This window comes from Agelaius tricolor, unplaced genomic scaffold (genome assembly GCF_023055355.1).
Source record: "Agelaius tricolor isolate 1412-34295 unplaced genomic scaffold, bAgeTri1.0.p SCAF_4, whole genome shotgun sequence".
Taxonomy (NCBI): domain Eukaryota; kingdom Metazoa; phylum Chordata; class Aves; order Passeriformes; family Icteridae; genus Agelaius; species Agelaius tricolor.
Window position 1 is genome coordinate 20,867,919 of NW_027269264.1, and position 25,551 is coordinate 20,893,469.

Here is a 25,551-nt window from a genome sequence, read left to right on the forward strand (position 1 = left end):
AAAGGTGTTATGCACTTCTGCCTACTCCTCATCTGCAATTACTAAATTCCCTTCCTCATCCAGTAAAGAACAAAGGTTGGTCTTACCCTTCCTTTTACCATTAATATATTCGTAAAACATTTGTTATTTTCCTTTACAGAAGTTGCCATTTTAAGTTCAAACAGAGTTTAGGCCTCCCTAATTTTTTTTTCCTACATGCTCTAGCAGCCCCCTTAAATACTTCCTTACCAGAGCTATAGATTCTTGAAAAGGCATTTGAAAGGCACAGTGGGAATAGCCACATATCCCAACCAGCTCCACCTGCCTTGGCCAAAGTTTCTTGAAAGTGCAACTGGAACATTTGGAGGCTTAATAAGTATTTCGTCTACCTCTCAAACCATCTAAGGGGTTTGTCTTTCCTTTTACAGCTTGTAAATTTAAGTGGAATATCTAGTAAAAGGACATTATTATCTATACAAATCTCAGAGCAGATATATGAAGAAGCAGAGGGCAGCAATGTGCTCCTCTTGTTGCCTGGTAGTCCTTGTGCACCCGAGCTGCTTCACCATCTCACTTCCTAAATTGTGAATGACTATCATGTTACTGTGATGTCTGTGGTAGTCCTACTGAAACAAACCTTGTTTAAGATTTAAGAAATAAGAAGGTGGTAATGAGAAGTGGAAAAGCCCCTAGATGTATCAGCTGCAACATATACCCCTGGCAGACTGCCTATTTAAGTGGATGGAGGCATTATTCTAAAAAGCTTGAGAATGTCAGCATCGTTGCCATCTGCAAGTTCAGGGACAAGGAAATTGATGCTTTTTCCCCCTCATCTGAACATGGGAATAGATTTTTTTGCTTTTGCTGAATGAATGTGGGCTGTTCCCTTCACAGTTTGCACAGAAATGCATTAAAAGGTGCCTGAAATATAATCTGGTTCTGGACAGTAACGGCATTAAGTCAAAAAGAACATGTTTGCTTATCTATTGAACTGCTATTTCTGGAAACAGAGCTAAATACACATTTTCAAGAAGCAACAAAACTATAATTTGCTGTCCATCTTGAGAAGTCCTATGCCACAGAACAGCCAGCACATGGTAAATCATAATATAAAACCTAACACTGCCACCCACAAAATAAAATCCATCTGTAAAATGCAGACAAACACTAGAATGGTGTACATAAGAGCTGTAAAGTACGTCATTTCTTTAGTCATCTGAAGTAGGTGCACAGGAAAGACTCAGAAAGGGCTGAGTAAAACGTAAAATGAGAAATTAGGGAAAACTCTATAAGAGTTTTTCTTCTAAAGAGGTCTAGAAATCTCTTCCAATTGTGTGAAGTGCAGCTTGATCCAGAAGTCAAAATATGACCTCAGACATGGAGAATAACAAAGAACATTTTCTGTATGTTTAAGTATCTCAGCATCTGTATCTGCAATAATGATAGGCTTCACCAGGAGTTTGTGAGTGCTCAGCAGGTGCTCAGTTTTCAGGCTTTTGCTTTGTGCACCTAATTATAAAAGCAGTGCGAGAGTTTTGTACATAGAAGAAGCAGGTCATTCATATTAGAATAACTTAGGCCTAAAGATGTTTTAGAATAACTGACAGCTAGGACACAATAGCTCTACGTCAAGCAACTGATGTGAATGGGCTTTGTAATTGAAAAGCATCCTTATAAGAGTTGGCAGAAAAAGAAGAGAATTAGCTAGCTACAGAATGATGTAAACATTGAAATAAATACAGTGCAAATAATAAGGAAATCTGGGATGTCTGCCAGTTTAATGCTGGTCAAATTGGCTAGTAAGAACAGAGTTAATCCTTGGTACACTCTTCAGTGACCAGAATTAGTCTGGACCTATGAAGTCCTGAAATATTCATTGTTTCTGCTAAAGCTGTCTTATGGAACAATTACCTAGAGTCTCTGTAATCCACTGACACATTCACTTGTTATATGCTTTTATTACACTCCCCTGCAGATGTTGCTGTTTCCAATTAGAGATGTAACTTCTACCACTGGCTGTTAATAACTATTTTGCCTTGAGACATATCTTATTTGCTAACTGAAAAAGGCAGGTTAATGGTGTCTGCACTATAGTATATTATTAGAAGTGAGTTTGTGAAGTAAACTCTCAGTGACTCTAATCTCAGGAATGCTGACTCCTCCTGAGGTCAGTAATTGGGTATTTTGGAATTTGCCATAGCAGCAGGCCTAAGCCTGTCTTCAGCTTTCTTTGAAATTTGGACCCTGAGGTCAGCAAAATAATTGGTTCATTTGAACTGAAAACCAGAAAGTGAAGGGTCCACTTTTCCCATAGTGTCGAACTTACAATTCATCAAACTTATTTTGAGATATTCTCTCTCCTTTAGGTAGCACAACAAAGTTAGGCACTGTTCAGTATCATTTCCCCTTTACTTTCCCTGCCTGAAGTTTTTGGTTTATCATGAATCCTAGACAGCAAGCAGAGCAAGGCATGGTTACTCTCTGTATGTATTTTAGAAACACTTTTTCCTTTCCCTACTTGAGTATTATAACAAGACATGATCTAGTTCTGTTTTGGTTTCTTTTTTTTCCCCAGTTTTATGTATTTAGAAGTTCTTTCTATTTTTCTCAAAGTATTGTTTTGACTGCCTCAAGGGCTTGCTTTTGAGCCACCCAATGGCTTTGGTCTCAAGCTCTTTATTTTGGTGGACCTTGGCCATAACTATTAGTCAGTAATTATCCTGTTTATGTAGAGTTTGAAATGAAAGTTCCTTATCCATATTCATGTCCTTATGAGTTTTAGCATGTGTTAACAAGTAAATATGTTTATTTAAAAAACAGTAGAACAAGGCCAGGATAAGTGAAGAGATCAGTGTATCATAGTATCACAGAATGGTTTTGGTTGGAAGAGACTTTAAAGGTCATAGACTCCTCTACCATAAGCAGAGACACCTTCCACTAGACCAGGTTGCTCAGAGTTTCATCCAGACTTGAACACTTCCATGCACAAATTTGGGCAATCTGTTCCTGTGCCTCATCACCCTCACTTTTAAAAATTTCTTCCCAGCACCTAATCTAAGCCTATTCTCTTTTAGTTTGAAGCTATTTCCCCTTGTACTATTACTATCTGCTCTTGTAAAAAGTCTCACTCCATCTTTCTTGGAGGGTCCCTTCAGATACTAGAAGGTCCCAATTAGGTCAACCCGAAACCATCTCTTCTCTAGGCTGAACAATCCCAGTTATTTCCTACCTGATGTGCTCCATCCTTCTAATCGTCTTGTTAACCCTTCTCTGGATCACTCCCACAGGTCCACGTCCTCCCTGTGCTGGGACCCCAGAGCTGGATGCAGGGTTCCAGGTGGGCTCTCACCAGAGCAGAGCAGAGGGGCAGAATCCCCTCCCTCCCCTGCTGCCCACGCTGCTTTGGATGCAGCCCAGGACACGTTTGGCTCTCTGGGCTGGGAGTGCCCATGGCTGGGTCATGTCCAGCCTCTCACCCACCAGCACCCCCAAGTCCTTCTCACAGGGCTGCTCTGCATCTGATCATCCCCAGCCTGTGTCAGTACCAGGGGTTGCCTCAACCCAGGTGCAGCAACTGGAACTTGGTCTTGTTAAATCTCATTAAATTCCCAATGGTGCCAGTTCTTGAGCTTGTCTAGGTCTTTCTGGACGACATGTCTTCTTTTAGGCATGTATCCTTCCCTAATGTGAACACTAAACTCTTGAGTTTGCTTTGAACAACACCCTAAGTAGAGCCCTAATAATCGCCTGTCACAAATGGAAAAAAAAAAAATGCAGGAATAACACTGCAGACTGCAAAACACACAACAGTTTGGCTACTTTTTCTGCAAAACTAAAAATACATGATCTGGCTATCAGTAATTCAGTGCACATGGCTGCAGTTTCAAAAACGTAACAACTGACTAAAAAGCACCAAATATGTACAGTTCTTTCCAAATGTCTTCTAAGGAAGAAAAGTAATACTTTGGATCTAGGTAGTGTTATGATTCCAGAGTGTTATCTCTGGAGCAGATATGGCACTTTATAGATGTCAGATCAGATTACCACTTACAGCAAGGCTGTGCTTGAAAAGAGTTGAAAAGTGTCAGGAATGACATTTGTGTCCTGGATCCTGAATATCAGCCTTGATGTGGGTTAAATCAGAATGCTAGTTTATACAGCTTGTTTGGACTAATGTTAGAAATGCAATGACAATAATAATAGCTTATTCTTATAGGGACAAATTTTTAAATGCTGGTATGATTTTTGCCAAGATCTGATTTAAGAAAGAAAAAAATCTCCATTTGTGTTTTGTGCCTTACATAAAAAAATAACCCTAGTTATTTTCACTTTCCCCCCCCACCCCCCCCCTTTTTTTTTTTTTTTTGCCTTAGGGTGTTTTTCATGATTAATCTAAGCTTGGTACACTATAAATGTTTCTCTGCTGAAAGGAATGAAAAATGGTTTTGCAAGTGGGAATGCCATGAGCAGGGAGAGACACTGGAATTTTTCCCATATTTTTCTCATTTGCCATTGTTTTTTGTTTGCTTGTTTGGTTGGTTTTTTTCCCTTGTGTTACTTACAATTTGAGATTTCATTTTCCAAGAAGTTCTGGAAGTTTTATTCCTGCCAGATTCTGCTCTGGTCAACAATGGAATCTGAATCAGCACTGAAGATTCTCTGCAGTCTTACCACCCACATTTTATATGCTTTGTGATGATGACAATGTCTATTTTGAATTGTTAGGCACCTCAAATTATACAAAATAAAAAGCTAAAGTTATGGAGTCTCTGCATTCTTCTTTATTTTAGGAAGGATATTAAAAACTAGCCTATTCCTAAAGAAGTATGTTCTTATAAGCATAATTTCTCTTAATAAAGAAAAGTATTACAATGCATCTGTAATACCAATTGCTTTCTCTGTCACTATGATTCCTGGCTCTTTATACTCTACTGTGCATTTCTTCTTTGAAGCCTAGTAATTCAGTCGAAGAGAAGGAGCCAGAATGTGGAGCTATGAAGAAGAAAGCAACCCCACAGCAGGTGGGGTTTTCACAGGAATGCCTATAAAAATCCTCACTACTAAAAGCAACAACAGGATAACCAAATAGCACGGTGCTGCAGATTTATTATGGCAGCTTTCTGTCAATACAACAGTAAACTGGCTGTATAATAGTAACAAAAATCCAGAGGATGTTTGTTAGGCACCAAACTTCCAATTTACTGTTTCTACCATAGTAGTAACCTGTGGATTCTGACTCTGAAGCTGTACTGCATCTGGCACAATTTAGGTGGACTGGGGATAAAGGTATTGTTACCACATACTGCTCCCATGCTGGTACAGAAAACAGGCTGGCTCACGTCACACAAATTAACTGGAGGCTGATCGATTTTATGCTGTCTGACAATTTTCCACGGGGTTGCTTTGACAACCTGGGATTGCTAGGGAAGAATAGAGCCTGAAAACATCCACCACTCTAAATTCTCACTGTGGATGACTGGGGAGAGGCTGATATGGTGACAGTACCACAGAATGACAGCATTCTGAGGCCAGAGCTAGTAGTTTTCTTCTGCTTTTTGTGCCTTGGAAGGTGCATAAATCAGCCAAAGGGGAGGCAGGATGTGCCTGACGGGAGGAAAGACCACTGAAGATGATCTCAAGAAAAGATAACTTTGACACTTGGGGCCTGCTAAAGCTCTCCACATAAAAAGTGAAAAGTAACAGAAATGTAACCAGACCTGCTGGAATGATAGTGGTTATGATCATTCCTGACTCCTGCAGTGTTAATGACACTATTTTTTCTGTCTGGAAATCTTTGTCTTGGCTCCCTTTTGGAAATAAATCCCTTGTTCTTAACTCCTCTGTTTCTGTGTTGGTTTGACTAAGACTTCTGTGGGAAAGTTTGAGATTTTCCTCTGTTTCATTGGCAACGTTTCACCTTTTCCCCTGCCCCTCCTCATTTCTTTGGACGGATTTCATTTCCCAAACAGATGTCTCTTGTTTCTGAAAGCAACATCCACATACACAAGATTTCTTTATTTTACCGTATTTTTTTACCTTTTTCTTATAATTTTCTTCTTCCTTGCTTTCTTTCTAATCTAAATCACTGTGTAGATTCCACAACTCAGAAAAACTATTTCTGAAGTATGATTTTACAGTGGCTTTTCTACCACTCTGTTCCTGCAGAGGCACACCAGAGGCCCTGAAGGCTGGATTTTCTGTAATAGGATAATAATAGAGCTTCTACATAATTATCTGCGTAGGTAATCAGGGCATGCATGCATACAGATGCCCAGCAACAGGTGCACAGGCCTATTCCTTGTATCTCAAGCTTGACTCTTTGGGCTGTTCCGATGAGAATCTGGCAGGATGCAGGGCCCTGCTGCTGTTTTGAAATCACACAGTCAATCTGAGGAACTGTCCCTACAAGGAGCACTGCTTCTGCATTTGGTAGAGTTCAGCCTTCAAGCTGCCGTACATATGCTGGCCAGGCAGAAAGAAGTCAGCACACACTTAGGCCTGAAATTCTTCAGCCTTAAGTAGGGGCCCATATTTTTACCCCAGAACCAGCTAGCACCTGTGCTCATGAGAATGACTGTCTGTAATACATAGCCATGGATGTAAGTACCTGTATTTTGAGGTATCAGATTTGTTTTAGAACTATTCTAGGTCAGATTTTCAACATTGAATCTTGAGTATTGATCTCCTCAATACCTATCCCTTTTGTCAACAGGTCGTGGGTTTCTTGAGATGCCCAGGTTCCTAAGTAGCAACGAGAATCTGTGAAATATGAACATAACCAAGACCTTGAATATTTTTCATATGCTCCAGGAGAGCTGAGGCCTGGCCTTCTATGCAGAAGCATAGCTAGCAGAGCCATTTTTGTCCAGGCTTCCTCAAGGGTAAGGAAGTTGCACAAACATGTGCTTGGCTCTGAACTCATTAACCAATTAATGCAACTACCTCTGAATGCTCTTGGGCTTTCCAGACTCTGTGAATTTGGCTGGGGTGACAAGGGCATGATCAGAGCTTCTTGAGTGGGAGCTCGCACCAGGCATGACAAGAACTCCTGTCCACCTCAGAGATTGTAACCTGGACAAACATTTAAGAAAAGCCACCCACATCCTTTCTTCCAACCTGTAGACACCATTGGCAAACCTGAGGTTGGTCAGGTTGCACCAGATCCTTAAACCTTTTCCTAGCAGGCTTATAAGTATCTGCACAGGGCCACAAAGAAAAAGATATGTTGTGTGCATATGGGATTTTTAGGAATCTGAATGTTTAATGAAAATTCTTTGATTACTTCATGGTCCATTTCTGGTGCCCAACTTAATTTTGAACTACTGATGTTATGGTGGGTCTAAGGAGAAGAGCCACATGAAAACCTGGTCTGTCACCAATGAAAAAAAATGGCCTATTACCAGTGAAAACCAGTTCCATATGTCCCATGTATCCCCCTTGTTACGTGCCTGGCTTCCCACAGTCAGTATCGCCTTGGGATGTCAAGCAAACAGGGAAGGAGAAACAGAAATCTGCTTTTATTTAAACCTGATTAAAAGAGGGAATAAATTTAGGTAACCTATTTTGAAGCTGTTGAAATTTGTTCCAAGAGGCCGACTGCATAGCTCATGTAGAAAGCAGCTGCCAACTTTTCTTACTTGTTTCTACCCCATGCCTCAATCAAATCTTTTAATAATCTTTAGCTAGAGTGCAAGCATGACACCTTGAACTTCTTTCAAGGTCTTCTTGTCCTTTAGAATTTGAAAACAGCTGCCTCCCTCTGCCTAAGCAGCACAGTGAATTCTGCCCAGAAAAGGTGAAAAGCAAGCAAAGACATCTCTATAGAGCCGAGAGTTGGAATGAGTCTATTTCCAGTGTAGAATCATACTCACCTCTGCTTGCATTTTTAGTCCAGTCAGATTCTTTCTCCTGTGCAATTTAAATGCAAACAACAAAAAAAATAAAGATACTCTGTGCAGTGTATTGTAAAACATTTTGTAAAAGCAAATACAAGAAGCAGTCTCTCCTCTTAGTCCTAATCCTATTGCCCTATCTTTCCCCACAATCTCAGCAAACCATGTAACTGAGAGATCCTGCTATGCTGGAATGGGAGGAAAGCAGAATGCTGTTTCTTCAGTTTTATGCAGTCTGATAGGCTGTGCCAAGGGGCCTTGGAGAGGCAGAAGAAAACAAACAGGCTTCAGCCCATTGCAGGACTGGGCCACAACTCACAGTGTAATGGTATGTCGATTGTAAAATATATCACCATATTTTAACCCTTTCTGAGACAGTTTAGTTTAACTAAGCTCATTCTTGTTGGTATTATTTTGTAAAATCATGATGCAAAACCTTCAACAGATTTTGATTGGTCTCTATAAACACAAAAGGATGAGCAAAATTGTCTTCCATTGGTGCTAAAACATTGCAATAGACAGAAGAAAATTTTTCAAATACAAATAAGGCTTTCCTTATGTCATCAGTAGAATGACAACCAGGCATTCAGAGGCATACGTGTAAGGTGGGAAAAGAGTGTGCAATTTACTTCAAGTCAGACATCAATACTCAGCTAATCTGTCACCAGGGAACTGTGGGATTCAATTGACTCTACAGCTGAGAAGCAAAAACACCAGGGAAAATTTGGGCTGACATTAATTAATTCTTAAACTTTGCATAACTTCACATGGATGGAATTGACTATGTATGTTGAATTGTAGAAGAGAATGTAATTGGCCAAATATCAGTCAAAATGAAACGTTTCAATTCATTGGAGTCCTTGGCTTATAGAAAAAAGAAAATGTTACTGGAGATTCTTTTATTCTCTGTTGTTCATAACTTGGAAATGCCTTTTGAAATACTAGGTACAGCCCAATCTGCAGAGTTTTCATGGGTCTGTGCATGAGTTCACATAATTTCCAAGTTTGTGAGGGACTCATAAATTTTTATTTTTACATTACATAATTTTACATTTACATAATTTTTACATTAGCATTTTTCCAAGTCCTGTAGACAAAAAGAATAAATACGAGTATTTGTAAGGGCATTCCCTATCTTCTTTTTTAGCAGAAAAGAAATGGAGTTTATGTCAGTTGTGTTTAGGTGGTGATCACTAAAACAAATTTCTGTTGCAGGGGAAAAAAAAAAAGATGACTTCATGTTGGATATGAGTGCCACAACTGGGAAAAAAATCTCTCTCCTCTGAGGAAAAAAATCAGGATGGGTTCTGAGGGTAGAAATGATGCATGCAATGATGAGAACAATGTAAAGAAATTTATTTATGAAAAAAAATGGAAAACAAAAATATAAGACAGGAAGAGTGTCCAATTGGAACAGTACTGTCAGTGGGAACTCTTCTGGTCTAACATATAACAGACTTGTTATATGCATGAGACTCAGCCTCTTCATTTTTATTTGGAAAAGAAAAGATGCCCGTTGCCAGGATCATCAAAGAATGTTATTCTTCATTAAATCCATGAGACCTTGGAAAACATTGCCCAGCTCATTTTTTAAAAACAAAAATAAGTAAGTCCTGCAAGTGCCTAAAGGGAGGATAAAGTTACTTATTGTTGCTTAAAAATTCATTTGGTGCCATGTCAAAGCAGCATTGGGTATATTTTAAAGTGACAGGTCTAAAAAATATTGTTCTTATTCTCACCTGCTCCTGAACTCCCTCCATACCAAAAGAAGCATTTTCCATAGTCCCCAATTAGTGAGCTGGAGCATTTAAAATTCAAACAAGGACCTTCTTCTCACTCTCATACTCATTAGCTCACTCAAGCCCTCCTTAGTCAGGGGATTTTCTAAAGAGTCCATTTAGGAGTGCTAATAATAGTAATTAGAGGTCGAGAAACCATCTTGAAACTTGACCCAAATTTTCACCCAAAACTTGAAATGAACACAAACCCTTTCTCAGTTTTGAAGGAACTGGGAACTCCTTCAAAGAAGAAGTTCGTGACTTGGAAATTTCCCTTTAAAATGTTGTTTCAGTCCTGCATACCAAGTCCTTGAAAAACTATCTAAGCAGAAAGGCTGCTTTTTAGGAACCTTCTAGAAGCATTTGTTGTGCTGTTCTTTTGCGCCTGCTCAAAATGCATGCAGTATTACTGAGCCTATTGTAAACTGTGGGCCTCTTTTCCTCCTCATTCGCATTAATTCTGTGCCAATGGAGTGATATTAAATTACCTCCTGCACCTCCCAGGAGTTCAAGCATTCTTTGTGCTACCTTTTTCATGTCACAGATTCCAGGCTGACATAGTCCCCTGCAGACAGCAACAGCAGCCCTGTGGCTGCTTTGAAACGCAGATTTTTCATGCAGTTCTGTTGGTTCCAGTCTGTAGCTCAAAGCAGCTGAAATGACAGTGTCCCAACTGTTCCTCTTTCTTTGATGACAGGACATCCAGCTGTACACTGCCAATGCTCAGCTAGGGTGGCTAGTACCACCTCCATGCACGGGACAGATGCAAAAAGCCATATTGGGAGCTAAATTCTGTTTCACTGGCTCCAGTGGAAAATTATCCTGGATGCTGGGGCAAATAAACATGGAGTGAGGTCCAACAGTTCTAGTGATGGCTTTGCATTGTCTTCATCCATCCTTCTCATGTATCTGTCTTCAAGCAAACAGGATATCTGCAGAAAGACACAAGAATCAAGCCTGAACTGGGCAATATATAGAAAAGTTTAAGCCTTCTATAACTACAGTGATATAATAGTAATTTAGATCTGGAAATACACACTGACTTTCTACAAATATTAGTAATATTTTTAGCTATAATATAAGCACTGGGCCTTATTATGACCCTGCACTGCCTGAATAGTTTGTCTTATAAATCTTATTTTATGGTTGTTACTTAAAGCTTCTAGGAATGTACTGTATATTACAGTATATATTATGTACTATATATTTTCTATTCTTTTTTTTCTACTCTGAAACCAAAGGATTCTGTATTATCTTGCAAAGGATTTTTAAAGTCATTGGCAAGTTTTCCCTTGTAATTTGGATAAAATGCGAACAGTTTTTTAAATTCATAACATCTTGAACAAATTTATATGTCATTCATTATCAGAAGCAGACATGGTCCAAAACTGGAATTTCTTACTGCAGGGATGTTTTAATATTTGGATTTGTCCTGAACCGAAACAAAATGTCAAAGTGGCAAAGCAATGCATAGAATGAAAAGCGGATAAAAGATTGATTCAGAAAAATCAAAACATTTCATTTTGAAAATGTCAAAAAAAATACTTTGGGAATGTCTAAATGTTTCAGTTAAGAATTTTTCATCCAGATGGAACACTTCAGCATTCTTAAACACAAATATTTCATATCTGTCTGGGCTTACCTAGACTTCTTTATCAAAGCTCAATTACCAGATACAATCACTTCTTGCTGGAAAGAAGACTATTGCTTCTAAATGGGGCATGAAGTACGTGCTGTTTTCAAAAGGTCCTGATATATTAAGATTACATGAACATATTTTCTTTCAATATCTAGTCACAAAATGTTTCTATTATGTAGATTTTCAGATAAGCTGCACCTCTTAGTAAGAAGAAAGAGGAGGAAAACTGAATGATAAACTATGTCATAACTCAAAAAATGAAGCTGTAACTAGTTAGCTCAAGAAATGCTGGTATTCCAGCATGTCAGAGATTAACGCTGAAGAAAGTTTACAGCTAGAATAGAAGTATTACAGAAACAATCCAGGTTTTATAAAGATTTTGCAAAGATTTTTATACTTCAAAATATAAAATATATGCTGCCTACCCTCTCAGTTCTCAGTTCCCTTGCTGCTCTAAAGCATTATTTGTGTTGGGGTTAACAAAAATATAACATCAAATTGATTTAATTTTGCATTTCTTTAGTATTGGACCATGCTTGCATAAATATTCTTTGAGGACAATGCCTTTTTCAGAGAGACCATAATGGGAAATTGACTTGAAGTTCTCTTTTGGACAATGGCCATTTGATTAAAAGTGACTTTTGATTTAAAATGTTAATGGCTATAAAAATTGTTTAACCAAGGAAATTTTTAATTACTGAGAAGTTTTAATTTTTCAAATATCTCTTGTCAATATAAATACTGCCTTTCTTAACACCGGAAGGTAGTGCTTTACAAATAAACAACTTAGTTGCTGCAACCCTGAGGTTTTTCATCTAGTTTTTAGAGGGGGGGGGTGGGAAATAGATTTGGTTTGTTGATTTATCTCTCTGTCTGATATAATTGCAAAAAAAGTACTTGAAATCTTCTAACTGCATAATGAATGGCATGAATGTCAAGGGTAAGAAAACTTAGAATCAGTTTTACTTAGTGTACATTTTACCTGTAGTTCCAACCTGAAATGAAAAATATCCTGCCTTAACATATTACTTTCTCTCAACCAATAGAGCGTTGGATTTTGTGAGACCACAGCACCAAAAGTCATGAAAATATTCTGTCTTAAAAAAAAAATGGAAACAACGACAAAAAAAACCTCACAAAAAAACCCACCAAACCCCCCGTCAAGAATTATTACTGATATTCATAGTAAATTCATTCTTTCCCTGACATCTTGAATAGTTGTTCTACAAAGGCAGACAGGAAGCATGGTTAATGCAATTTTTACACAACACTCAAGAAAAGTTCATGTGTTAGAAAGACACCCAAGGTCTCCTGCAGCTGATCTTCCTCTCGTTCACATTGCTGCAAATCATGAGCTGTTCCAGTGAACTCAATAGCAGTATAAAATTGGGGTAAGATGGATCAGGCTGTATATAAATGGATCTTTGATGGATGCAAAGCTGGATCTTTGCAGTATATAATGTTTACAGTCTTACAGACAGTTTGTAAGATTGATTAGCCTATGGAGGGTAGGCTGGAAATAAACTAAAATTTCAGCAGAAGACAGTGTGTACATGACCTAATGTAACTGCCCTCAACAGCATCTTTGCTGGTCAGCAGTGTCTGATCAAACCATATAGCCCTAATCGTGCTGGCCAACAGAGGATGTGGTACTTCTTTTTCTCGCAATGAAAGAGTCACATACTGCCTTCTGGATAGAAACTACTCTGTTTTTTAAAGGTTTATGTAAAAGCTTTCATAGCCCCATGTGGTCAGTCCCACATCCCAAATCAAACCCATAAGTAGAAGATATTAAATCTTGAGTTCTTGTTCTGTGTTCAGATTTTTTTCTATAATTTGGTTCCTCTATAGCGTCTAGTTTAAAGCAGTAGGATGGGAATGAGGACTGACGATCAGAAGGGTACCTGCCAGTGCCTGCTTCCTTCTACCAGTGCTCTGGAGCCCACTGCACACATAAAGGCATAGCTTTCAATGATGCAGCTACTGCATCACTCATTAACTTCAATATAGCCAACAGGAGTCAGGACATCTCCTGATGTCACACATCAAGTTCCTTGGCACAGTGGCTATATTGACTTTAAGCAGCAAATGGTAGTTGTGGTTGCCAATAGTGAGACCTGTGATTCTTGAACTCTGAGGCCTTCACACACACAACTATCCTATGGATTCCTCGAGAGAAAGGGCACATGAAGGCTGACTGTGATACAGTACTAGAAATCCAACTATATGTCCTACCTTTATGGGTGTGATTACAGTGTGCCAATCATGGCATTTGTTCCAGCAGCTGAGGCATAGATAATTTGGATCATATGGAAGTGCATTAGCAGAGTACCTCTCAGCCTTATGTTTCCACATTTTCTGAGGTACATACTCTCCTACTCTCCCTACCATGCCTGTCCCAGACAAAATTATGTTCTCTAAAGATTCATGGCAGCCTGTGCACAGAACTGACAGCAGAGAGAGGAAACACTAACTGCACAAACTTGAAGCTGGGGCAGTTTTGAACATTTTGAATATGTTAAGGCCAGCAACATCCTCATTAAACTCTGATTAGCAAGTGGACTTCATCCAGGCTAATTCATGTTTGAATGGGGTTTTTCTTCTTTTTTTTTTTTTTTTTTGCACTGCAATTAAGAGCTCACACACCTCCAAGTCTTGTAGTTTTTTGAAGCAGAGATCTCATACCAACCTTGCAATAAAGCCTTATTGTCCTTGGGACAATATTCTTCACTAATCTCACTTCTGGCAATTTACTTTTTCTTGCTGAGCAGATTTAGAAACAAAGAACCTTGAAAGGGCATGGGAGGAGGAATGATCTAGGGCTATCTAATCCCATCCCCGAAGTGGGAGTTTTCCATTCAGCTTCTCTTTTAATGAGCACTGGAGAAATAAAGTTTTACTGCAACACTACTTTGATTCAAGAGACCTATGAGGACCCAATTATCCATCCAGTGGGAGTGGGGTGGCAATCTGGTTTTCAAAGCAAAAGCAATGTAGCAACACAGACCCCTTGTAATTATGTCTTCCCTACAAATTTATAAACCCAGAGGTGAGCTTTGCTTTGGTTGATTGTTTAAATGCAATTATTACCTTTCTTTCACTTTCAGCTTGTTAATAAAGCTTTCCCAAATGCAGTGCTTGGAGTTATTCTTCCTGAGCACTAGGATTCCAAAGGCTTAACTGGAAACCAATCCTCTGCTTCACTGAAAGGAACACAGTCAGGTCCAGTCAAAGATTATCTGAAGAGCCAAAATGTTTGACAGACACACTGAGGGGGCCACATCCTATTTTCCACCTGAGAAAGCGAGAGGGGAGAGTGAGACAGAAGGAAGGAAGCTAAAGGAGACTGGGAGTGACTCAGAGAACAGAAAGGAAGAAACACTACTCACACAGTAGCCTGATTCAAGGGAAAAATCTTGTTTATGTCATTTGTCTTCCTTTGCAGCTGCCAATATTATATTAATTGCACAAATGTGTGTCTTTGGAAGTTTGTAGATTTGCTAATAACCTAACCCTGTTTAAAATGAGGAAGGAAGAAAGTTGTTCTCAACAACACATTTTTCAATCCTGGTCTCCCATGTTCAGTAGGCCACAAGGAATTCCTAACTCTTCCCACTTCTAGGCCCCACAGGTGGATGGACCAGTGAATCAAGTGTGCCCATGCTATGTAAGCAGAGGCATGGCACATATTGCATCAGTTCACTTTCACTACATCTCATATATGTGCAGCTTGAGGCAGTGACTTCAAGACACAGACTTCAGGTGCTTGTCTTTCAAAGGCATGCCTAAGTTTTTAAGGATACAGGTACACATGGGGGTCTAGGACCAATAATAGAATCAACTTCACATATGATATACATAGAGTCTACATGAGATGTAAGTATATCACAGTATGGTTTGCTTGATCAGCCTGTATGAGAAGATATACTATATAGACAAATAATATGATGTAGCCCATTGTATATAATTCAAGCACATAAGTCTGACATATGTAAAGGTAAGGTATAAAAATAAGTTACTTTTTGAAAATGCAGTTTGAGAGCATGGCAACCAATCATGAGTTAATCCTTGTGACAATTTGTGGGATTTCCTTATGTATATGCTCCTTCTTTCAATTGCTGTCCATTTGAAAGGAGTTATGGTATTGCTGTCTGTTTTAATGCCTCCCAAGTACCTTGCAGGATATATTACATTGCTCCTGGAATAGATAGTAGATAGCCATTGGACTAAGAGAAAGACATGATAAGGAGGAGAGGAAAAGCAATAGCCCTTCATTCTGCACAGAAGTGTTTTGCAAAACGAAAGCCATAAAGCACCAGTTGAGTGAAATTTAGACAGTCTCCCACAGTCAAACAAGGCTGAGGGAAAGGGTTTGCAGTGAAAATGACAAAGCAAGCTGTACAACACAAATTGTCATTCAGAGCTAATGACATGAGTTGTACTGAGGACTGCAGTTTGACCCCTTGACAAATACTGGTTTAGAGCAGTAAGGAAACTGAAAAGGCAAATGGAGTTTCTACTGCATATACCTATGTGAAAAGTAATGTTTTCAGAAATGCCCAGTGTATATGGACTTATACAGCTGTGTGTGTCTAAGTCTAATTTCTATCATCAAGTGTTTCTCAAGGGTTAAATGGTATGTAAAATATCTCAGGGGACTTTGGAAAGCGTATATCTTCTCTGTGTCTGAGTTTGAAGATTCAGCATTAGACTCAGGAAGACAGTAAGATGGACTGTATTCCTGGGAAATTATGCAGTATAATGGACTTCTGTGCCTAAGTATATTTATAGAGACACCAGCCAGAAGCTACTCCTGGACTCCTTTCAGACTTCAGGGTTTAAGGCATATGGTAGCTAGCAGATCTGGAAACTAAGCACAAATGAGGAGTTATATATAAAAGGGTGACACTTCTACTGTCCTTGCAGCAGAGCAGTTTATGCTGAATTACTTTGATCCTTCAGAAAAAGAAAAACAGACAAACAACAACAACAAAGAACTCACAGAAAACCAATTGGAAGTGATTATTTAAAATCTCTAAAATATTTCCATCTAGAATTTCACATGGAGACACAGATCAATGCTCTAGTCACAATGTTGTAGAAAGGAAACCACTCACTTCCTGCCCACAGGAGGTGATCCAGATCCCTTCTTTCTGACTTGCAAACAATACTTAATTTTCAAGATTAAGCTGCAGTCTGTCCTCATGCTGTACTGGGATCCCTAATGGCAGTAAGACAGACGTCCATCTCTACAGACAGGGTCTATAGACACCAATGTATTGTGCATTCTTTTTTTCTCTTGCCTAATGGAATAAACAACAACATAAAACCATCATGATGCTACAATCAGTTTTTTGCCCTTGTCACCTCTACATAAATAGAGGAATACCAGCCACATATTTTCCAATGGGGTTTTTTAGTGGCTATAGTGGAATAGGGGCACAGGCATTCTTTCCTGAAACTGAGGTTGGCTTCTAGATGAGTAAGACCCTCTATGTGAATTGCACTCAAGAGGCTCAGAGAGACAATTAAGTGATGGGAGATTTCCATAGAGGTGCTACTGAAAATTCAGGACAGTAAGCCAATTAAGTGTGTGTGTCTAGTTAAATTGTTCCAACATGCTGAACTGTGCCATGGCCAAACATCTCAGAAGGACTTGACTCCTTTTTGAGGTTTTCTATGTGTCATGGTTTAGCCACAGGCAGCAACCAAGCCTCACACAGATGCTCACTCTCTCTGTCCCCACCCATAGTAGGATCAGGGAGAGAATTGGAAGGGTAAATGTGAGAAAACTCATGGGTTGAGATAAAGACAGTTTATTAGGGAAAGCAAAAGCCACACACAGAAGCAAAGCAAAACAAGGAATTAATTCTCTGCTTCCCATGGGGAGGCAGGTGTTCAGCCATCTCCAGGAGAGCAGAGCCCCATCATGTGTCATGGTGACTTGGAAGACAACACACCATTACTCCAAACATCACCCCCTTTTTCCCTCTTCCCCTGCTCATGATGCCATCTGTCTAGAATATCCCTTTGGTCAGTTTGGGTCACCTGTCCCACCTGTGTCTCCTCCCAGCCTCTCAAGCACCCCCAACTTGCCACTGTGGCAGCACATAAAGCAGAACAGTCCTTTCCTCTCTGTAAGCCCCGCTCAATGACAACAAAAACTTCCCTAAACTCTCAGCACAAATACAAAATACAGCTCCATACTAGCCACCATGAAGAAAATTAACTCTACCCCAGCCAAAACCAACACAACATGATAGGAAGCTACACAACACCATTATGGGTTATTATAACCTGGAAAAGCCTTAGCTTTCTGAAATATTGAGAGACAGGAAACTGCATTTTTCATACTATTTTTGCATGACTGGCAATAGTGCCCACCCACATGATCTTGGTTAGCAGTCCACTGACCATCCAAATTTCCTTTGTGAACCCAAAGTAAGCTTTACAGCCCCTCTGCCATGTTAAAAAAATATAAAAATCCATCAAGTCCATGAAGGATTCTGTTAAGATAATGACTAGCAAGGATTTGCTAGGTTAGATTTTTGAGTGTAATGTGACAAACTAAGACTGACCAGATGAGAACTGTTTCTCAAACATTCTCCTGCTATTAAGAACTCAGGAGAATCAGCCATGGGTTTGACAGAGAAGATGGTGCATCTAGTGGCAGGGGCTGAGCATGATCAAAGTTCCTGACCTCTGATCAAAATTCCTGACCTCTGGAGCATTCTGTATGTGGACTTGGTCTCTCACTGCTTCCACTTAAGTGTCTCAGTTTCTGATTTTGGTCTGTACCTTACAGCAGTGCAGTTGTCTTCCTGCCTGCTGGATACCTGCAAGTTATCAGAGCTCAGCCCATAGCTCAGCTAAGTTCACTGAGAGAACGACTGTTTTTTTTCAGTGGCACCCACATAAATTGCAAATTCATTCCAAATGAATAAATTCCAAATGAATTAAATTATGTTTGCACACACCCAGATACTAACCTGTTAAAAAAAATCAGGAACACGTAGGCAAAAGTACCTATAGTTCAGTTAAACACCATATCAGTTAGTCTTTCCTTTTTGCACTCAGTGTTCTTCCCTTTGTCCCAGACAGACTGCCTGAACCACCATGTAGAAGAACATCATTAGCCAACATCTAGTCTTACAGCTGAGACTCTTTTGACATGAAACTCCAGTGTCAGTAGCCAAGACAAAAGAATGCACAGGCATGAATGTGCAACAATACTATGCATGCTGTTTTCACTCGTTTTATGTGACAGCAGATATGATTAATTATGACCTTTTGATCAGAGAGCTGTCAGAAGGAGAGTAATTAAGCTCAAGAAGCAGCTATTACCACTCTAGTCAAAAGCCATTCTCTTTTGCTGCTAGGCTAGCTTACCACTGCCACCTTTATTCCTCCTTCTCCAAGCTGCTATCAGTGCTTGCTCATCCGTGCTGGAGCCCTGGTCTAGAAACAGAAGTGCCCCACAGAAACTGCTGAACCATGTCTACACTGAGACCCCAGTGCTCAGAGGTGTGGTTTAACCAGCTGTTCAACCAAACTAGGTCATATTATCCAAGAACACTGCAAAACTTCACCCACTTCTGTAAAGCATGAAAACCAAAAGCACAAAAGCAAACAGTTTAAACGCTTCATGGCACTCTGATGGCACTGCAGCACACATATATGGGCTTGACAGCCTAGCAGCAAGTTTCCTAAACACAGCCTAATCACATAGAGAATTTCACCCAGATTTAAATAGGTTTTTTTAAAAAAATTATAAATGCAAGTAACCGTGATTTAATTCACTAACTGTTTATCAAGTCATGGTAGATCAGGGGTAGGGAAATTTTGAAGTGTGGAAGGGTACATGTGCATATTCTGCTTGTAAAATCAAAGACAAAACATCCCCAAATTTAGTTACACAGTGGGGAAATGTTGGCTGTTTTATAAACCAGGTTATATAGAAAGTGCATGAAAGTTACTTTTGCTTTTGAAAATACCAAATTATGTGGTAGCTAGCTATGTGAAAAAGATTTTGGCCAGGCTAGTGGAAATATCTTTAAAACACTTACTTTTGTACTATCTTTACTAAAGGAAAACTTTCCAAATGCAGTATGCTTTCAAGAGTTAGAAGACCTAAAATAACAAATCCTTCAAGAATGACAAATGTGCTCCTTTAGGAAAAAAACCCCAGTAAATGTAAATCTTTCAGATTCCAATAATAGTGGCCATATGCTGACTTGAATCTTCAGTTTTCGTCCATCAGCCTTTACTTCTGAAATACAAAGATTATGTGCCCCACAATACCAAAGAATAGTTAGACACAGTCTGTTAGTTAGAGACAGTGAGGTGTAGTAGTTCCAGTAAAGTCAGAAAGACTGGATAGGTGTTTGGATTTCAGTGACACAGTCAGCCATTCAAAGGGGTATCCACAGTTAGAATTTCACTTAGCTCTAAACAGAGTGTGGAAAGTACATCTCCTCAAAAAATAACAATTCAAATGACCCAGCTATTTAGAATGAACGTGCATATAATGTTTGTCTTTCAGCTGGTACCTAGCCATTTTATAAGCCAATTTTGGTTTTGAGTTCAGTAATAAAATGATCAGAAATAGTGTGCACAACATAGAAAAACCTGGACCCCAGTCTTTTTTATATTTTTAAAAAACATTTGTTTTAAACAAATTATCTGGTTTTAAGCACCTGTCAATAATGGTGTTCCCCAGGATCCTATACTAAGTCCAGTGTGCTCAACTTGTTCAGCAGTGACCCAGACAAGACTCAGACAAGGGACAGAGCAGTGACTCAGACATTGACCTCAGCAGGTCACTGCCAGCACAAAGCTGGGAGCAATAGCCAATACCCCAGAGTGCAGCCTTTCAAGGGGACCTCAACAGGTTGGAGAGATGGGCAGAGATAAATCATCTGAAATGCAACAAGGGCAAAAGCAGGGTCCTGCGCTGGCAGGGATAACCCCAGGTACCAGCACAGGCTGGGAGCTGATCTGTGGAAAGCAGCTCTGAGGAGAAGGACCTGGGTGTCCTGGTGGACAACAAGCTCCCTGTGAGCCAGCAGTGTGTCCTGGTGGCCAAGAAGGCCAATGGTGTCCTGGGGTGCATTGGGAAGAGCAGTGCCAGCAGGGTGAGGGTGGTGTTCCTGTCCTTCTACCCAGCCCTGGTGAGGCACATCTGGAGTGCTGTGTCCAGTTCTTGGCTCCTCAGGACAAGAAAGACATGGAGACCCTGAAGTGGGACCTGCAAAGGGCAACAAAGTTGCTCATGGGTCTGGAAAATCTCTCTTAGGAGAAAGGGCTGAGGGAACCAAACCTGAGAGGGGAGCTCATTAATGTATAAACATCTAAAGGGTGGGGGTCAAAATCATAGATCCAGCCTCTGCTTGGTGGTGCCAAGCAATAGCACAAAGGTCAACAGTGACAATTGATGCTCAGGAAGTTCTACCCGAATATGAGGAAGAACCTCTTTACAGATTGCCCAGAGAGGTTTCAGAGTCTCCCTCATGGGAGATATCCAAAACCCAGGGATGTGTTCTAGAATGCCTGCCTGAGCAGGGTAGTTGAACTAGAACCACTGTGGTCTCTTCCAACCTGATCGATTCTGTAATTCTGTATTTGGAAGGGTACATGACCAAATTCTATTACTCTTATATTGTGTTACATTTTTCCTGAAGCTTTATTTGGGAAGAGATTTTTCTTCTCTTTGAAATTGCAGTGCAATCTGCTAGATCAAGATCACAGCACCCTTCTCCTGTCTATACTATCTCCCAGCTCTTTCTATGGCCTAGGACATGACATCAACAACAACAAAAAAAATAGATGTGAGAAAAAAAGAAGCAGTGAGCAAGAGTAACCAGGCAAATACTACATCCCAAAGGGCAGCTTGAGGTAAACCAGAACAAACGAAAAAAATCAACTGAGGTCCTTTCTGCCACTTCTAGGATGCCTGGTTTTAAACTTGTGTAATCATCCATTAGCTTCACCCTGCATAAAGAGACAGCTGTCATAAAATATGACTCTTTGCCATATTTTTCTTTTGATTCTAGCTGAACAAGCTAGAATCAAAAGAAAAATATGACAAAGAGTTTTGATAACCATAGTAAAACAGTTTAAAACAAGCAGAATTTATACAGAGAATTCTTTAAGCTATGTTCATAGAGAGAGTCAAGTTCCTTTAACATGGCATTTCTTAGCATATTCTCCAATAAATTTGTGGCAAATATTGCAATTTTCCATCAAGTGAATGCTTCTCATCCTGGATGTAGAGACAGTGCAGCTACTACTCTGAGAGGACATAAATCACCAGAGTACAGTGAAAATAACACAGCATCAAAGAGGGACAAGGCAAGGGATGCCTCTCCAAAGTGGAGCCTGGTATGCAGGCAAAAAGAATACGGTCTTAATCTATATCGTCTATCTGAAATTCAGCAAACTTCATTAGCACATTCTATTTCCATCCCATGACATAGCTTCAATTTGAAATTACCTTTCCAGTGCCAGAAGCTGAGAGGATACTGCCTTGTTTCTAAATCTTCTGGTCCAAATTATAGCTGGTGTAATAGGCATCCATGGGCTTGAGTGTGCTCAGTGTCTTGTCAACAGTTTTCTTCCTAGTGCTCCCAAGTGGGAGGCAAGGGCAAGCTAAGTGCTAGGGCTACAAGCTACAAACATTAGTGACTAAGGAGAGTGGGAAGGCAGAAGTCCTTGCACTGGGGCTACCAGAATGTATTGTGTGTCAATAGTAGGCTGAGACAAAGTTGCAGAGCTCCTGTCTCAAAACAAGATGACTCTAGGAGCCCCACAGATATTGACAGTGGGGCCTCCAAATACAGCCTTTCAAAATGTCAGTACCTTTCAAAATGTCAGCTGAATCCAGCACTGCTGCCTTGTACTGTGAGGTTTGTCTCATCAGTGATGGTGTGGGTCAGTTTTTGAGATTTCCCTCTGCACTGCAGGCTGACTGGAGGCCAGCTGGTTCCATCTGGGGCCAAATGCAGTGTCTGACAGAGCACCTGGAGCAATGCTTCTCTCTTACTGTAGCAAAAACCATTCAAAGATGACCTGAGATGAGCAGATGTTTGCTCTTTTCTTTCCTCCTCGTGTGGATGCTGTTGTTGAATGTTGTTGGAGTCTGCATCTAAAGGTATGTAACCCACCAGTAAGAATTTATTAATTCTTAGGCAGGCCTTAATTTAGTTATTATTGGGCAGACTTTTAAATTACATTATATGAGGTCATTGAGACAGAGACGGGAGGAGAGAGAGAGGGAGGGAGAGAGATTATACATGAATATATCAATAGATGATGTGTATCTATAAAAGTATATCTATTCATATGCATACATACAAACCAGAATCCTAGATCTAACAGCTACTAGAATCTGACAACAGGGCAAGACCAGAATAGCTGTCTCCCTGCAATAACCCAGCTCCCAGTTTCCTGCTGCTTACAAAATTACTAAACTGGAGGTTGTACGTGTGGTTTTATATTTTATAAAACCTGGTGACTTTTTTTTTCACCCAAGGAGCTGTCTGATCCTTCTTTTAATCCATTAATACTTTTGGCCTCTGTGACATTGAATTAACTGTGTGCCTGTATCATATGAAGCAAATCTGCTAGTTTTATTTGTTCATTTAAATTCTGCCTGATAATTTAATCAGAAGCCCTTTTTTCCCAGCTCATTTACAAATATGCTGCTTGATTGTGGGCATCACTTATAATCTATGCCTCAATTCCTTGTCTGCAAAGCATGAAAAAAAACATTCTTCTCAGGATGCTCAAAAGAGTATCAGTCTTTTGATACTCAGGCAGTGTCCCACTGAAATCAAATGACTGTAAATACCACTTGTAGCCAGACATATTTAGCATCCCATCTTACCTGATAAAAATATTTGCTAAAAGGGACTATAACATCTGTAGGTGTATGTCAGGTAAGAAAGAATGAAGGCAATGAATGGCCTTCAGAAGTGGAGATAAGGAATGCAGCACAAAATTGCAGTTTGAAAGAAAAGGAGATGGCCATGTTTTACACCAGAGAATGGAGCACTCTTTGCCTATTGTATGGGCTAGCAGGCAGAGATGGCACAGATGAACCTCATCATTGGGGAGAGTCAAACACATCTGCATGAGCTCTTCCTTTGATGTCTCAGTGAGAGGTACACAACAAATCCCAGTTGAAGCTTCTGGAAGTCACATTTTAAAGATAGTTGAAGAGAAGGAAGGCTATCCTTAACAACAAAAGGTTCCAAGAAAGCTAGACTCACCTTAAGAAGAAAATCTTAAAGGTGCAGGAGCAGGCCATCCCTAAGTGCCGAAGGTGAGTCACTGGGGAATACAACTGCCCTGGCTGAGCAGGGAGCTTTCACAGGAACTAAGGATAAAATAAGTCTTTACGGCCTTTGGAAGAGGGGGCAGACAACTCAGGAAGAGTACAAGGATGCTGTTACGTTATGTATAAAGAAAAATTGGAAGGCAAAACTCAACTAGAACTCAGTCTGGATACTGTGTAAAAGATAATAAAAAGTGTTTTTTAAATACAAGAACAACAAAAGGAGGGCTAAGGAAAATCTCCACCCTTTATTGGACATTAGGGGGAACAGAGTCATGAAGGATGAGGAAAAAGTTGATGTATTTAATGCCTTTGCCTCAGTCTTTATCCTCAGGGCAGTGAGCCCCCTGAGCAGGTAGACAGGGATGGCGAGCAGAACAGAACCCCTGCAGGAAGTTGTGAGTGACCTGCTGTGCCACTTAGACAATCACAGGTCTTTCGAGTGAGATGGGATCCACCCAAGGGTACTGCAGGAATTGGCAGGAGTGTTCACTAAACTATTCTCCATCATTTATCGTTAGTCTTGGTTAGCAGCTTACTGGAGGTTGGTCAATGTGATGCCCGTTGTATTTAAGTTTGTATGGCCAGGTTTTGGTAGCAGGGGTGGCTTCTGTGAGAAGCTGCTGGAAGCTTCCTCCATGCCCTGCAGAACCAATCCCTGGCAGCTCCAAAGATGGATGTGCCACTGGCCAAGGCTGGGCAAGTCAGAAATGGTGGTAACACTGCTGTGATAAGAGATTTAAGAAAGAAAAAAACAGGCTATTGCACTGATGTCATTGTGGCCAGAGAACAACAGGGTGAGAACATTGAGATGAACAACTCTGCAAACATCAAGGTCAGTGGAGAAAGAGGTGGAAGAGGTGCTCCAGGCACCAGATTCCCCTGCAGCCTGTGGTGCAGCCCATGGTGAAGCAGCAGTGTCCTTACAGCCCATGGAGGTCCGTGGGGATGCAGAGATCCACCTGCAGCCCGGGGAGGGGACCCACACTGGAGCAGGTGGATGCCTGAAGGAGGCTGTGAACACAGAATGTTCCTGGCAGGAGCCTGCAGAAGAGAGGAGCCCATGCTTGAGCAGGTTTTCTGGTAGGACCTGTGACCCTGGGGGGGAACCACACTGGGGCAGCCTGTCCTTGAAGGACTGCACCCTGTGGAAGAGTGACCCACATTGGAGCAGTTCATGGAGAACTGCTCATGGGATGTTGGAGAAGCTCATTGAAGACTGTCTTCTGTGGGAGGGACCCTCAAGGTGGAGGAGGGGAAGGATTCCTCTCCCTGAACAGAGTGAGAAACAACTGACCCTAACTTGCATTTACCACCTCTGAACTGCTGAAGGGCAGGAGGTAGAGCTGGAAAGGAGTGAGGGGTATGTATCAGGGGGGTTTAGAGTATTATTTCACTTCTCATTATCCTGCTCTGATTTTGTCAGTAATAAATTCAATTGATATCTCTAATTCTAATCTGCTTTTCCCACGATGGTATTTGGTGGGTTATCTCTCCTGGTCCTTATCTCAGCTCACAAACCCTTCATTATATTTCTTCTCCCCTGTACAGTTGTGAAGTGAAGGGATAGAGAAGTTTTGGTGAATGACCAGCATCCAGCCAGCGTCAACGCAACACACATCCACAAGAATGACTGGAAGGAGGATCTGGAGAACTACAAGACTGTCAGCCTGATGCTGGTGTCAGGGAAGGTTACAGAACAGATCACCTTGAGTGCCATCACACAGCACATACAGGACAACCAGGGGATCAGGACCAGACAGCAGGTGTTGAGGAAGGGCAGGTCCTGCCTGACCAGCCTGATCTCTGTCTGTGACCATGTGACCTGCCCAGTAGATGTAGAAAGGCTGTGAATGTTGTCTACCTGGACTTCTGGGAAGCCTTTGACACTGTCTCCCACAGCTTTCTCCTGGAAAATCTGCTAGTCCA

The 25,551-nt window shown here is 40.5% G+C and overlaps 1 long non-coding RNA gene across 2 annotated transcripts in view; it reads right to left on the reverse strand.

The window, feature by feature from the left end:
- LOC139589491 (uncharacterized) overlaps positions 1-25,551 on the reverse strand; it is a 116,006-nt gene that overhangs the window by 38,514 nt on the left and 51,941 nt on the right. For both annotated transcript variants that reach the window (XR_011679030.1, XR_011679031.1), the window contains exon 3: positions 10,138-10,581. This is a non-coding gene — a long non-coding RNA (uncharacterized lncRNA). The remainder of the gene's footprint in view (positions 1-10,137; positions 10,582-25,551) is intronic.